Source organism: Salvelinus fontinalis, chromosome 23, assembly GCF_029448725.1.
Source record: "Salvelinus fontinalis isolate EN_2023a chromosome 23, ASM2944872v1, whole genome shotgun sequence".
NCBI classification, from domain to species: Eukaryota; Metazoa; Chordata; class Actinopteri; order Salmoniformes; family Salmonidae; genus Salvelinus; species Salvelinus fontinalis.
In genome coordinates this window covers 46,907,283-46,924,320 of record NC_074687.1, presented here as the reverse complement: position 1 = coordinate 46,924,320, position 17,038 = coordinate 46,907,283, and positions in this window count along the sequence as shown.

Below are 17,038 nucleotides of genomic sequence, written 5' to 3'. Positions count from 1 at the left end.
ACTTCAACAAACTACAAAATAACAAACGAACGTAGACAGACCTGAACTATGAGAACTTACATATAACACGAAGAACGCACGAACAGGTACAGACTACAACAAACGAACGAACAAACCGAAACAGTCCCGTGTGGTGCAACATACACAGGCACGGAAGACAACCACCCACAAACAAACAGTGTGAACAGCCTACCTTTATATGGTTCTCAATCAGAGGAAACGTCAAACACCTGTCCCTGATTGAGAACCATATAAGGCTAATTACAAACGAACTAAACATAGAAACACATAACATAGAATGCCCACCCCAACTCATGCCCTGACCAACTAAACACATACAAAAAACAAGAGAAAACAGGTCAGGAACGTGACATAACCCCCCCCCCCCCCCCTCAAGGTGCGAACTCCGGACGCACCACCAAAAGTCTAGGGGCGGGTCTGGGCATCTGTCCACGGTGGCGGCTCAGGCTCTGGGCGTGGTTCCCACACAACCATAGTCACTCCCTGCTTCCGTATCCCCCTCTCAATGACCACCCTCCAAATAACCCCACCTAAATTAAGGGGCATCACCGGGATAAGGAGCAGCACCGGGATAAGGGGCAGCTCCGGACTGAGGGACGGCAGCTCCGGACTGAGGGACGGCAGCTCCGGACTGAGGGACGGCAGCTCCGGACTGAGGGACGGCAGCTCCGGACTGAGGGACGGCAGCTCCGGACTGAGGGACGGCAGCTCCGGACTGAGGGACGGAAGCTCCGGACTGAGGGACGGAAGCTCCGGACTGGATGGCGGATCCTGACTGGCTGGCTCTGGCGGATCCTGGCTGGCTGGCTCTGGCGGATCCTGGCTGGCTGGCTCTGGCGGATCCTGGCTGGATGACGGCTCTGGCTGGTCCTGGCTGGATGACGGCTCTGGCTGGTCCTGGCTGGATGACGGCTCTGGCTGGTCCTGGCTGGATGACGGCTCTGGCTGGTCCTGGCTGGATGACGGCTCTGGCTGGTCATGGCTGGATGACGGCTCTGGCTGGTCATGGCTGGATGACGGCTCTGGCTGGTCATGGCTGGATGACGGCTCTGGCTGGTCATGGCTCGCTGACGGCTCTGGCTGGTCATGGCTCGCTGACGGCTCTGGCTGATCCTGTCTGGCGGAAGGCTCTGGCTGATCCTGTCTGGCGGAAGGCTCTAACGGCTCCTGTCTGGCGGACGGCTCTGAAGGCTCATGGCAGACGGGCGGCTTTGCAGGCTCATGGCAGATGGGCGGCTTTGAAGGCTCAGTACCGACGGGCAGTTCATGCGGCGCTTGGCAGACGGACAGTTCAGATGGCGTTGGGCAGACGGGCAGTTCAGGCGCCGCTGAGCAGACAGCAGACTCTGGCCGGCTGAAACGCACTGTAGGCCTGGTGCGTGGTGCCGGAACTGGAGGTACCGGGCTAAAGACACGCACCTTCAGGCTAGTGCGGGGCTCTGGAGACGCACAGGAGGCTTGATGCGTGGTGCCGAAACTGGAGACACTGGGCTGGAGACACGCACCACAGGGAGAGTGCGTGGAGGAGGAACAGGGTTCTGGAGACTCACTGGAAGCCTGGTGCGTGGTGTAGGCACTGGTGGTACTGGGCTGGGAGGTGGCGCCGGAAATACCGGACCGTGCAGGCGTACTGGCTCCCTTGAGCACTGAGCCTGCCCAACCTTACCTGGTTGTATGCTCCCCGTCGCCCGACCAGTGCGGAGAGGTAGAATAACCCACACCGGGCTATGTAGGCGAACCGGGGACACCATGCGTAAGGCTGGTGCCATGTAAGCCGGCCCGAGGAGACGCACTGGTGGCCAGATGTGTAGAGCCGGCTTCATGGCACTTGGCTCAATGCTCAATCTGGCCCGGACGATACGAGGAGCTGGTATGTACCGCACCGGGCTATGCACACGTACAGGAGACACCATGTGCTCTCCTGCGTAACACCGTGTCTGCCCGTACTCTCGCTCTCCACGGTAAGTACAGGGAGTAGGCGCAGGTCTCCTACCTGACTTCGCCACTCTCCCTTCTAGCCACTCTCCCCCCCCCCACCAAGACATTTTTGGGGTTTACTTTCGGTTTTCCAGCCACGTCTCCTTGCTGCCTCCTCATACCACCGATCCTGGGCTTTCGCTGACTCCATCGCCTCCCGAGAGCGGCGATTCTCTCCCACCTTAGCCCAGGGTCCTTCTCCGTTCAATATTTCCTCCCAAGTCCACGAGTCCTGTTTTTTTGGCCGCTGTTGCTGGTTCCTCTCACGCTGCTTGATCCTTGAAAGGTGGGTGGTTCTGTAACGATTGTCCTCCTCCTCTTCGGAAGAAGAGTAGGGATTGGACCAAAGCGCAGCGTGAAATGTGGACATAATGAAGTTTATTAAGGCATATGAAAGTTCACATGTTCCAAGAGTGCATTTTTGCCCAAAAACACATTAATATAAAAAAAGAAATGTTTATGTTCAATTGCCTCTTCTGTGAAGTTGTGACGTACTCCTAGTTTCCTGAAACTAGTCACAAATGGTATCATGCAATGTCAAGGAAAAAAGTATGTCTCACTGAGACGGAGAGCTCCATGTTCCTTCTGGAAGCAAGCCTCTACCTGGATGTGTGCTGCCTTAGATGCAACCATACTCTATCTCCTCCAGGCTCCAATAAATCAGATTACAAACCTGCAGAGATTAAATGAAAATGGTACCTGTATTTATGATTCATGTATGAGTTTACCTACTACATGATTCAAACTGCTTCAAATGTGGTCTTTAGCCTAGGTAGCAAACTAGCTAAATGACAACCCTATTACTTAAATCAGAAAGTAGGCTTCACCTCCGAGTTACATCTGTAGGCTTTAGCTAGCTAGCGCTAGGTGGCTAATATGATCTAGCTAACATGACCTAGCTAGTCAACATTCATTGTTTCTGACATGTATACAGTATGCATCCAATATTAACATAATTGTCTCATCTACACTGAGAATGGGTAATGCACAATTGGGTTGTTCCCCTAAATTCTTCATTTTGGTAAAGCTCGTCCTCATATCTAATTATTAGCTGTTTTCCAAACGTACGAGGGTCTGAAAATACGATTTCCCTTCTCAATTATATTCAGAAAGTTCATAAATAGAAAGAAGAAAATAGTATGATATCCGGGCATTAAAAAGCATATGCTATTTTACAGTATTTCAAATACTATTAAACTTTAGATTTTTGCATACCCAAAAAGCCTTCTATTTGGGATGGAAGTACGAGTATTCGCACACCGCTACAGATAATTATATTTAGCTGTATAAAAGATATGTATAGCATTTCCTTCCCAGTCGGCCATCTTTAGGTGGCTTTTATAAAGAGCTCTAGGTCTACTCGCAGTCAAGATAGATTTATCACAATATTTTTTTGTAACTATTCCAAACTTATCGAATTGGCTTCGGTTCATACTCTTGTCTGCAGGCAGTCTTCCCTATAACAAAACAATCACACACTTGTAGTTGCTGTATATTTCATAAAGGACACAACCATTGTGACTCCCATTGACCCAGTTTGTGATGTTCTTGTTCATGAGTTATTTACTGACAGTGTTTGAGTGTCAACTTCTTGAAGAAGTTTGCGGTCTCATCCATCAGTGGCTGGGCCATTTCCTGCCTTCCTTCCATTTACAGCCACGAGAATAGACACTGTGATTATTTATTCATGTGGCATTGCTTATTTATTTATAATTTCCATTGCTGTGTACATGCCAATTATAGATGGCAAATTATGACAATATTTCAAGGACATCCTGATCCTTCCAAGCACTCAAGTTGAGTAGGTTTAATGAATATAGTAGAAAAGCAACACATTTTGAGTTCTACCACTCCCTATTCTATAGCCAATATCCAGTTATACACTCATATACAAAATTCATGACACACAGCATTCAATTACAACCAAGTAGTTGCTACTTTTTGAAATACAATTACCTCAATATTGTTGCTGTTATAGAAGCCTGTAGTAGCTTATAATGGAGCAATCACACATTACTGATATTCATATTGTAACGGCTGTAATCCTCTTCTTCCTCTGAAGAGGTGTAGCAAGAATCGGACCAATACGCAGCGTGGTAGGTGTCCATGTTTTAATATGGAAAACTGAACATGAACACAAATACAAAAACAATAAACGTGAACAAACCGAAACAGTCCCGTGTGGCACAAACACTGACACAGGAAACAATCACCCACAAAATACCCAAAGAACATGGCTGCCTAAATATGGTTCCCAATCAGAGACAACGATAAACACCTGCCTCTAATTGAGAACCAATCTAGGCAACCATAGACTTACATAAACAGCTAGAATGAACACAACCCCATAAATCTACAAAAAAAACCTAGACAGTACAAACACCCTAGACGAGACAAAAACACACAAACCACCCTCGTCACACCTTGACCTAACCAAAATAATAAAGAGAACAAAGATAACCAAGGTCAGGGCGGGACACATATTTTGTGGTCTTTGAATTAGAATTTTGTTACAATCCATACCCTTGTAGAAAATGGAATTATTTATCATTTGCCTATTAGAATTTAAGACTGAATATTATTTCAATCTTCCATATGGAAGTCTATGAGCATCTTGATTCAATCTTGCATTGGCATTGACAATGCTTTTCCATGCTCTGTGTGTTTTAAGACTGTCAACATTCAAATGATCAAATTCGATAAATGAATCATAATGCTTCGTTTTGCTATTTAGTTTCCTCATATGTCCTTAGCGTTATCGTTTTCAAAGTGTGTAAGACCTATTAATCAAACACTGTGGGCAGGGTTTCGGTAACGTGAGGCAGAAGAGATTGCCTGGGTTTAGCTAGGAAGATGAGAAGCTGTACAACATAGCTACAACCTAACTATACTAAAAAAAATCATGAGCTGAAAAAAAAAATTCCAGAAATTTTACATATGCACAACAACTTTATTCCTCTCAAATGATGTAAACAAATCCTTGTTACGGAGCGTTTCTCCTTTTCCAACATAATCCATGCACCTGACAGGTGTGGCATATCAAGAAGCTGATTAAACAGCATGATCATTACACAGGTGCACCTTGCCGGCTTCTTCACCTGCGGAATCATCTGAAATCAGCCGGACAGCTAATGAAATTTCTCTACAAACTATCAGAAACCGTCTCGGCGAAGCTCATCTGTGTGCGTGTCGTCCCCACCAGGGTTTTGACCTGACTGCAGTTTGGTGATGTAACCGCGTTCAGTGGCAGATTCTCACCTTTGATGGCCACTGGCTCGCTGGAGAAGTCTGCTCTTCATAGATTAATCTTGGTTTCAACTCTACCGGGCAGATGGCATGGCGTTGTTTGGGCGAGCGGTTTGCTGATGTCAATGTTGTGTGCAGAGTGCCCCTTGGTGGTGGTGGGGTTATGGTATGGGCAGGCATTAGCTACGGGCAACGAACACAATTTCATTTTATCAATGGCAATTTGAGTGCAACGAGATACTGTGACGAGATCCTGAGGCCCATTGTCATGCCATTCATCCGCCACCATCACCTCATGTTTCAACATGATAATGTATGGCTCCATGTTGCAAGGATCTATACACAATTCCTGGAAGCTGAAAATGTCCCAGTTCTTCCATGACCTGCATACTCACCAGACATGTCACCCATTGAGCAGGTTTGGGATGCTCTGGATTGACGTGTATGACAGTGTTCCAGTTCCTGCCCATATCCAGCAACTCCGCACAGCAATTGAAGAGGAGTAGGACAACATTCCACATGCCACAATCAACAGCCTGATAAACTCTATGCGAAGGAGATGTGTCGCGCTGCATAAGGCAAATGGTGGTCACACCAGATACTGACTAGTTTTCTGATCCATGCCCCTACCTTTTTTTAAGGTATCTGTTTTCCCAGTCATGTGAAATACATAGATTACGGCCTAATGAATTTATTTAAATTAACATATTTCCTTACCGTGGCTAAATACGCTTTAAGTTTTGTGCAAATGCTGCCATCATCTATCCACGGTTTTTGGTTTATATAGGTTTTAATCATCACATTATGAACAATATCCCCTATACACTTCCTGATGAACTCAGTAACAGTTTCAGTGTATGCGTCAATGTTATTCTCAAAGGCAAACCCCTAACATATCCCAGTTTGCGTGATCAAAACAATCTTGAAGCATGGATTACGATTGGTCAGACCAGCATTGAATAGATAGATCTTAGCACAAGTAATTCTTGTTTGAGTTTCTGTTTATAGGAAGGGAGTCATGATTCGATTTGCCGAAGGGAGTGCGGGGGAGGGCCTTGTAGCCAACCCGGAATGGAGAGTAACAATGGTCGAGAGTTTTTGAAGAATGAATACTGCAGGCAATGTTTTCATAGAACTTAGATAGCGTTTTAATTGGATTTGCTTTATTAAAGTCCCCCGCTACAATAAATTCCATTCTACTACCAATTGTCTATGGAGATTGCATGGCTGTGTGCTTAGTTTTATACACGATAGCAATGTTTGTAGCTGAAATTGCCGAATCTACAAATTTCAGGGGGTTTCCACACATACAGTATGTATTCAAATGTATCTCATTTACAGAAGTACATTTCTAGAATGTTGAAATTTTCGAAGAGCACAGTGGTCTCCATTATTGGGAAATTAAAAGAATATAGAACTACGCAAACTCTGCCTAGAGCTGGCCGTCCGACCAAACTCGGCAACCGGGCAAGAAGGACCTTGGTCAGGGAGGTGAGCAAGAACCCAATGACCAATATTGGAGAACTACATAGTTCCTTGACTGATATGGGAGGACCTACCAGAAGGTCTCTACACAGCACTTCACCAATCTGGGCTAAATGGGAGGGTGGCCAGACTGAAACCACACCTGAGAAAAAGGTACATGACCATACGCCCAGTGTTTGCAAAAAGACATGTGAAAGACTGAGAGCATAAGGCAAAATATTTTGTGGTCTGATGAGACAAAAATTCTTTGTTCTGAATGGAAAATGCTATGTCTGGAGAGAACCAAGCACAGCTCATCACCAGAACGAGGATGTGAAAGTCCTTGAGTGGCACAGACAATGCCCAGACTTGAATCCCATTTAAAATCTGTAGAAAGACTTGTAAGATTGCTGTTCACCAACGCTACTCATCTGTCTTAACAGAGCTTGAGAAAATATGCAAGGAAGAATTGGAGGAAATCCCCAAATCCAGATGTGCAAAGATGACTGAACACTGTAATCGCCACCAAAGGTGCTTCTACAAAGTACTGACTCAGGGGTGTGAAAATGTTAAAGATTGTAAATTAGAGATTTCTGTATTTCATTTTCAATAAATTTGCAAACATTTCTAAGTATCGGAACCTTTTTTTTTAATTATTATTATTATTATTTTTTACAATTTTCGCCTAAAATGACATACCCAAAACTAACTGCCTGTACCTCAGGACCCGAACCAAGTGTATGCATATTCTTGATACCATTTGAAAGGAAACACTTTAAAGTTTGTGGAAATGTGAAATGAATGTAGGAGCATATAACACAGATATCCCTCCAGTGGTGTGGGGGTTGTGCTTTGGCAAAGAGGGTGGGGTTATATCCTGCCTGTTTGGCCCTGTCCAGGGGTATCATCGGATGGGGCCACAGTGTGTCCTGACCCCTCCTGTCTCAGCCTCCAGTATTTATGCTGCAGTAGTTTATGTGTCGGGGGGCTAGGGTCAGCCTGTTATATCTGGAGTATTTCTCCTGTCTTATCCGGTGTCCTGTGTGAATTTAAGTATGCTCTCACTAATTCTCTCTTTCTTTCTCTCTCAGAGGACCTGAGCCCTAGGACCATGCATCAGGACTACCTGGCATGATGACTCCTTGCTGTCCCCAGTCCACCTGGCCGTGCTGCTGCTCCAGTTTCAACTGTTCTGCCTGCGGCTATGGAACCCTGACCTGTTTACCGGACGTGCTACCTGTCCCAGACCTGCTTGTTTCAACTCTCTAGAGACAGCAGGAGCGGTAGAGATACTCTCAATGAAAAGCCAACTGACATTTACTCCAGAGGTGCTGACTTGTTGCACCCTCGACAACTACTGTGATGATTATTATTTGACCATGCTGGTCATTTATGAACATTTGAACATCTTGGCCATGTTCTGTTATGATCTCCACCCGGCACAGCCAGAAGAGTACTAGCCACCCCTCATAGCCTGGTTCCTCTCTAGATTTCTTCCTAGGTTTGGGCCTTTCTAGGGAGTTTTTCCAAGCCACCGTGCTTCTACACCTGCATTGCTTGCTGTTTGGGGTTTTAGTCTGGGTTTCTGTACAGCACTTTGATATATCAACTGATGTAAGAAGGGCTATATAAATACATTTGATTTGATAACGCTTTAGATCTGGTAAAAGAAAATATAAAGAAAAAAAGTGGCAAGAGAAAGTCCATAATGTACTATTCCAGGTTAGGCACAATTTAGATTTTGGCCACTAGATGGTAGCAGTGTATGTGCAAAGTTTTAGACTGATTTAATGAACAATTGCATTTCTGTTCAAAATGTTGTATCAAGACTGCCCAAATGGGCCTAATTGGTTTATTAATACTAATATTTAATACAACATTTTCAAGTTCATAACTGTGCTCGCTCCTTAAACAATAGCATGGTATTATTTTACTGTAATAGCTACTGTAAATTGGACAGCGCAGTTAGATTAATAATAACTTAAGCTTTCTCCCCATTTCAGATATATCTATGTCCTGGGAAATGTTCTTGTTACAGCCTCATGCTAATCACATTAGCCAATGTTTGCTCAACCGTCCCGTGGGGGGGAGGGGGGGGGGGGCACCGATCCCGTAGAGGTTAAAACAGTTTTTACTTTGTCATTATGGGCTATTGTGTGTAGATGGGTGAGAAAAACCAAAATCAGACTCAGGCTGTAACACAACAAAATGTGGAATAAATCAAGCGGTATGAATACTTTGAGGGCGCTGTATGTAACCTTTATTTAACTAGGCAAGTCAGTTAAGAACAAATTCTTATTTACAATGACAGCTGAGGTACAGTGGGTTAACTGCCTTGTTCAGGGGTAGAATTAGAAATGTTTCCCTTGTCAGCTCAGGGATTCGATCTAGCAACCTTTTGGTTACAGGGCCAACACTCTAACCACTAGGCTATCTGCTGTATCACCCTGTTAAATAAATATTCCACCCAGAAACTATATTTTGGTATTTATTTCATTAGCCTATTGTTTAGATAGTCCCAAATTCTTTTGATTCTTAGCAATCAAGTTTTTAAGATGTGACTTTGAAAATACAGAAGTCCTCCCTGTATAATGCGTTTTGCATCGTACGACGCAACATGCATCATACGGGAATAAGGTCTGTATTTTCAAAGTTATATATCCCAGACTTCTGTGTTAAATGTAACATGCATGAAGGCAGCTTGTACAATATTCTTGCCTGTGGGAGTGTGCTGAGATATAGCACAGAACTCAACTCCAAAACTTGTATATCTCTGAGATTACCTCTACCCCAATACCACTAATCCCTGAACGTTGTATTCTAAATCTTTCCCATTTAAAATATATTCTCTGGGTAGAGTGATGAAAACACAGTTGACCTCTGTTTATTCCAAGCTAGAAGTTCAATTGCCTCTCACTTGATCATTGGTTAACATAATACATTTTGGTAACCGGTGACATTGTAGAAGCATTGAAACTATAAATAAGTCTGTATATATATATTTTTTTGTGTGAATAGTTTGGCCTTATTTTTTAGGTTATTGTCCTCCTGAAAGGTGAATTTGTCTCCCAGTGTTTGTCAGAAAGCAGACTGAACCAGGTTTTCCTCTTCGATTTTGCCTGTGCTTTACGCTATTCCGTTTCTTTTTATCCCAAAAAACTCCTTAGTTCTTGCAGAACATGATGCAGCCCCCACCATGCTTGAAAATATGAGTTGTACTCAGTGGTATGTTATGTTGGATTTGCCTTATTGCAAGCAAGATGCATGTTTTGTAATAGTATTACTTAAGTGTTGTTGGGGGGTTTTTTTTGGGGGGGGGGGGTATCTGTACTTTACTATGTATATTTTTTGACAACTTGAACTTTTACCCCACTACATTTCTAAAGAAAATATGTACTTTCCAGTCCCATACATTTTCCCTGACCCCGAAAAGTACTCGTTAAATTTCAAATGCTTAGCACGACAGGAATATTATCCAATTCACACACAAGAAAACGTGCAGTCATCATTACTGCCTCTGATCTGGCAGACACACTAAACACAAATGTTTCGTGTACATTTGTTAAAATAAATGTGAGATTTATATATATATATATTTTTTTTTATATAATATAAGGAATTTGAAATGATTTACAGCATACACTTTTTCAATTACATGCAAGTTATGTGACTTGTTAAGCACATTTTTACACCTGAACTTAAGGCTTGGCATAACAAAGAGCTTGAATACTTATTGACAAGACATTATCAAATCAAATCAAATTGTATTTGTCACATACACATGGTTAGCAGATGTTAATGCGAGTGTAGCGAAATGCTTGTGCTTCTAGTTCCGACCATGCAGTAATAACCAACAAGTAATCTAACCTAACAATTCCACAACTACTACCTTATACACACAAGTGTAAAGGGATAAAGAATATGTACATAAAGATATATGAATGAGTGATGGTACAGAACGGCATACGCAAGATGCAGTAGATGGTATAGAGTACAGTATATACATATGAGATGAGTAATGTAGTGTCACGTTCCTGACCTGTTTTCCCTTGTTTTATATTTATTTAGTATGGTCAGGGCGTGAGTTGGGTGGGTTGTCTGTGTTGTTTTCTATGTTGGGGTTTTGTGTGTTCGGCCTGGTATGATTCTCAATCAGAAGCAGCTGTCAATCGTTGTCCCTGATTGAGAATCATACTTAGGCAGCCTGGGTTTCACGTGTATTTTGTGGGTGTTTGTTCCTTGTTAGTGTTTCGCCACATGGGACTGTCACTGTAGTTTCATTTTGTTATTTTTGTTTCGCATATTTGTTTTCGTGTTATTAAATTACCATGGAAACCAACCACTCTGCATATTGGTCCGATCCTTCTCGCCTCTCCTCGTCCGATGAGGAGGACGATATAGACTATCGTTACATGTAGGGTATATAAACATAAAGTGGCATAGATTAAAGTGGCTAGTGATACATGTATTACATAAAGATGGCAAGATGCAGTAGATTATATAGAGTACAGTATATACATATACATATGAGATGATTATAGCTTTACATTTTTGATAAATTTGTAAACATGAAAAAAAAAACATTCTTCTACTTTCATATTATGGGGAATTGTGTGTAAGGCAGCGGCACAAGATCTCATTTTAACACAACAAAATGTGAACAAAGTCAACGGCTGTGAGACATTTCTTTAGGCACTGTATGTAGAGGAGATTCATAGCTTTCTTTGATTGGTATTGCAAGAGAGGTGTTATACATCTTTATTTTGTATACCCCATAGGAGTGTACTGTGTATACACACAGAAATCCATTAGCCTTCATTCATCTCATTATTTATTTATTGCTACTCATTGCTCGTTCATTCAGACTGCTGATGAGAATTGACAATCTGAATATTGTCATAAGGACTCTTTTTTTCTTTACTGCTGTCAATGTTTACTACTTATATTGTTGGATGTTGTCTTTGTGACTGGGCTGCTGCACTTATTGGCAAGCTAATTTCACAGATTCACTAATATTAAATATGCATTCTGCAGTTTAAACATACAATCTGAGGGATTGGGCTGGATGTTGTGTTGTAGTCTTCAGTGTACCGCGACGCTATAATAGATTGCATTATACTCCAGAGGAAAAGTAATAAAATCTATCTTAATATCGTCTCACAGAAGGATAACTTTCCTTTTTAGATTCGTTTTTTCTTTCTAGGAGGCAGGTTATCATTTCTACATCCTGTCAAATAGCCTCTAACCTGTGGCTAGATTCAATTATTTCAAAAGGCCACTGAAAGACAACTGTTTTGGAATGCCAGATAGTAGCCTATTTTGGTTTGTTTCTCAGCCCCTTTCACAAGACAAATTGGTAAAAAATAAACCCAAAAACATAGCGTTAATTACCTCAATTGGTAATTGTCTAAAGCATTTAGCTGCCAAAACTCAATTGGAAATTTGTTAGAATTTTGTCACAAAAAATGCATCCCGATTTAGGAAAAGACCACGATATTGATACATTTTAAGGTATTGGATTAGAATTTTCATGATTAGGTATGCATAATGTCTGCCAAATTGAAAAATAAATAGCAAAGTGTGTGTCACGGTTGTTGAATGAACTGGACCAAGGTGCAGCGTGGTGAGCGTACATTTCCTTTTATTAAGAAATACACCAACAAAAACAATAAACACTACAAAACAAACCGTGAAGCTAAAGGCTATGTGCCATAAACAAAGTCAACTTCCCACAAAGACAGGTGGGAAAAAGGGCTACCTAAGTATGGTTCTCAATCAGAGACAACGATAGACAGCTGTCCCTGATTGAGAACCCTACCCAGCCAAAACATAGAAATACAAATAATAGAACATAGAATACCCACCCCAACCAAAATAGAGACATAAAAAGGATCTCTAAGGTCAGGGCGTGACAGTGTGTTTGATATGTAATTTCCATGGTATTATCCAAAACAACACATACACATTTGTGACTGAACGGCTTAAATGGGTCTTATGTAGCAACATTTGAAATTGTGTTTTTTACATTAGATAAAAGTAGAGACGAAATGGGATATCATACACTGCAATTGAGGAACAACGGGAAAGTAATTCTGCTTTGAAAGTTGATAGTGAGTAGTGTAGTAAAGATTAAGACTAAAAGTAGCCTACAATAAGGAAAAATTCCAGGTAAACAGAACGTGTGCAGATAAAAAATATTTTGTAAATATTAGATGACCCTTACCCAGACACACTAAGTTGACGGGTCATGTGAAAGAAATGCTATAACATCCAGCCACACCTTGCTAAGTGGATGGGTTTCTACAGAAGGTGTCAATGGTACAGCCAAATGGTTACTTGCATAGTAGCAATATCAGAAACAGTGTCAATATATATAATATAATATACAGTATGTACAAGAACATTATCAATAACGATATCAGTGATAGATGAGGTAGTCACAGTATATGCATACAACTGGGGGTAAAGTGGTTGAGGGATAAAAATATAAAATAGTAGCAGCAACGTATGGCGTGTGTGTTAGGAGAGAGTCATGTGAATAGAGGCTCTGCAGATAGTGCTGATGACCGGTCCGTCGAAACCACACGTGAACAAGAAAATCTATATTTGGAGAGCCTGTTTCTGCTTGCCATTGACTTTGGTGCAGGGCATGGTATGTCCATAGTCTCTTAGTTGCAAAACCAAGAGATATACGTTTGTCTAGCTGTGTCCAGTCCAGGTGGTGCTTGTACAGGCAGACCATCTATGGGAAGTAGGATGTGAGCATTGCGCAGGAGCTGAAACCTGGTCCTGACTGAGTCCGAACGCTTCATGGTGACAACAACACCAGGCTCCAGAGCATTGAAGCTGTAAAGCAGGAAATAACAAAACAAATTGAGAAGACATTACAACCTTGCACAACATCAATTCACCTCCCAAGTTTAGATAAGAAGAATAACCTCATACAATGCAATGAAAATTATATTCACCTGAAGTGCTGGTATTGCTTGATCCGTGGCTGTGGCCTGAAGTACGGAGTCAGGTGTTGTTGCCAGCCATAGCTTTCCACCAGCACGTGTCCTATAAATCAGTATAAAGGAGGAAATGTCGCTTACTTGTTGAGAAAAATCAAAGCTGTAATGCATCCTGACGTCTTTGCTTGCTGGTTCAGTAGGGGTCCCCAGAGACAGCTGCAAGTCTTGATATGTGGTCTTGCAGCCGGCAACCATCTTCTGGTAGACAGACTGTCCTGGGCTTAGTGCTTTTTTTTTTTTTTTTTTTTTTTTTTTTTTTACCTTTATTTAACTAGGCAAGTCAGTTAAGAACAAATTCTTATTTTCAATGACGGCCTAGGAACAGTGGGTTAACTGCCTGTTCAGGGGCAGAACGACAGATTTGTACCTTGTCAGCTCGGGGATTTGAACTTGCAACCTTCCGGTTACTAGTCCAACGCTCTAACCACTAGGCTACGCTGCCGCCCCAGATGTGAGATGTGGGGCAGCAATTCTCTCCACAGATTCCTGAAGGAAGACAGCCCGACTACACGTACCTCTGGAAAATACAGAAATAATGTGAGATCAATAAAAGTAGTGCCAATCCTGTTAGAGGTCAATTAAATAATAAAAATCTGTTGTTTATGCTTTACATACCAAGTGTTGTCATCGATTCCTTGTAGAGATGCCCCATTGCTGCTTTTGTCACATGGGATGGCAGCAGCTTTCCAACAAAGTGTTTGTGTCCTGGGTGGAGTCCTATCATCTGCGTAGTTGTTGATGAAGTTGACAACTCGCTGCAAGTTCTCATGCTTCAGGTGTAACCTGTGCTTGCTTGGGCCAGCTTTCTTTTTGATGGGATGCATTAGACCATTCTCCTTGTATAACTGGTGGAGGAGAGTCAGGCGTGTTCTACTGATGTTGAAATACAAATTACAGATACACATTTTTTTGCATTATTATACAATAGACTTGATGGGTCGTCAGCTAGCTAGCTAACATTAAGCTTTAACATGGGGTCTTTTGTTTAGACATGTTGCTAGCTAGCTAGAAAATGAACCATAATTCCAATCCATAGAGTACTAGCAATACAAACAGATTGTCATAGCTAGCTAACATTAGGCTATAACTAGCAATGCAAATGGCATTCTGAATTAACCTTACTACACAGATCATGCACGTTATGTTAGCTAACGTTAGATGGCTGGCTTACCAGCTGACATTACATGTATGATCTGTGTGTTGATCTCAGAATGCCATTTTGCATTGCTAGTTATAGCCAAATGTTAGCTAGCTATGACAATCCATTTGTATTGCTAGTACTCTATGGATTGGAATTATTGTTGATTGTCTAGCTAGCTAGCTACATGTCTAAATAAAAAACCAAGGTAAAGCTTACTGTTAGCTAGATAGCTGACATTAGATGGCTGGCTTGCTAGTAACAGTAGGCTAAATATAATATATATATATTGACACAGTGACTGTGTGTGTGAGAGTGAGAAGGACACCTTTTAGTTAGTCCTAGCTGAGGATTTTTCAACTCCATTCTCTTATATCAAGGTGGAGTTGAGTTTTGATAACTTGTTGCCCCATTTGCAAGCAACAACATTGTCGCCATCTGTCGATACATGTAAAAATGTATATTCTGAAAACGCTTACCTGTACCTACAGTGCCTTCAAAGTTCTGTTACAGGTCGTAGAAACATGTCAAATGATGTATGGAATCAATCTTTAAGGATGTTTTTAACATACATCATCAATAATGTTCCAACCGGAGAATTCCATTGTCTGTAGCGAAGCACTGGAACGAGAGCTAACTCTGTCGGGAGCGTGCGTTACGAGCCTGAGACACTCTGCCAGACCCATGACTCATTCAGCTCCCATTCCCCCCTCCTTTATAGCATAAGCCTGAAACAAGTTTCTAAAGACGGATGACAACTATTGGAAGCCTTAGGAAGTGCAACTTGACCCCATAGACACTGTGTATTTGGTAGGCCAAGCTTTTAAAAAGCTTCCTGGTTTCCCACTTCCTGGTTGGATTTTTTCTCAGGTTTTTGCCTGCCATATGAGTTCTGTTATACTCACAGACATCATTCAAACAGTTTTAGAAACTTCAGAGTCTTTTCTATCCAATAGTATTAATAATATGCATATATTAGCATGTGGGACAGAGTAGGAGGCAGTTCACTATGGGCACGAAATTCATCCAAACGTGAAAATGCTGCCCCCTATACCAAAGAAGTTAAAGGCAATGCTGCTTCCAAATAGTAATTGAGTGTATGTTACCTTCTGACCCACTGAGAATGTGATGAAAGAAATAAAAGCTGAAATATGTCATTCTCTCTACTACTACTCTGACATTTTACATTCTTAAAATAAAGTGGTGGTCCTAACTGACCTAAGACAGGGCATTTTTATGAGGAATAAATGTCAGGAATTGTGAAAAACTGAGTTTAAATGTATTTGGCTAAGGTGTATTTTACTTTATACTTCTTAGATGCATATAATGTCCAGGGCATAAACAAGCCTTGGTGGAACCAGCCTGATTGCTGTGATCACCGTTCTATTTCACTTCACATTTGATGATATCTGAAGTGTAATAGAAAGGTGAACACAGCGATCAGGTTGGTTCCACCAGGCTAATCATAACCACCATTGATAATGTACTCGGTGCTCTCTCTGTGTTTGTGTGTCTGACCAGTATCTTTGATTAGAAGCCAGGAGCTGATCTACTTACACTGCTATGCCCATCAATAGGGCTCTGGCAAAGACCTAACCTCCAGCCTCACCTCTTGCCTGCTCACCAAAAGTCAATGACGGGAAGAAAATAAATGATGTAGGTTTAGTCTGACTTGTTCAAACTTCAACATAGTATATGTTTGTGTGTCAGATATCCTAACTGCCATTGGTAATAGAACAATGACTAAGTGTTTCAGGGCCTTCAGAAAGTACCAGAACATACCACTTGACTTATTCCACATTTTGTGTTACAGCCTGAATTCAAAATGGAATAAATGTATTATTTGCTTACCCATCTACACACAATATCCCACAATGATAAAATGAAACCATGTATTTAGAAGTGTTTACTAATTTATTGAAAATGAAATACTGAAATATCAAATTCACTTAAGTATTTACAACACGAAGGCAATATATGTTACAATTACCTTTGGCAGCAATTGCAGAAGTCTTTCTAGCTAAGCCTCTAGGAGCTTTGCACACCTGCATTGTAAAATGTTGGTTCATGATTCTTTTTTAAATTCTTCAAGTTGGTTGTTGATCAACCCTAGAAAGCCATTATCAAGTCTTGCCATAGATTTTCATGGCGATTTCAGTCAAAACTGTAACTAGGGCCA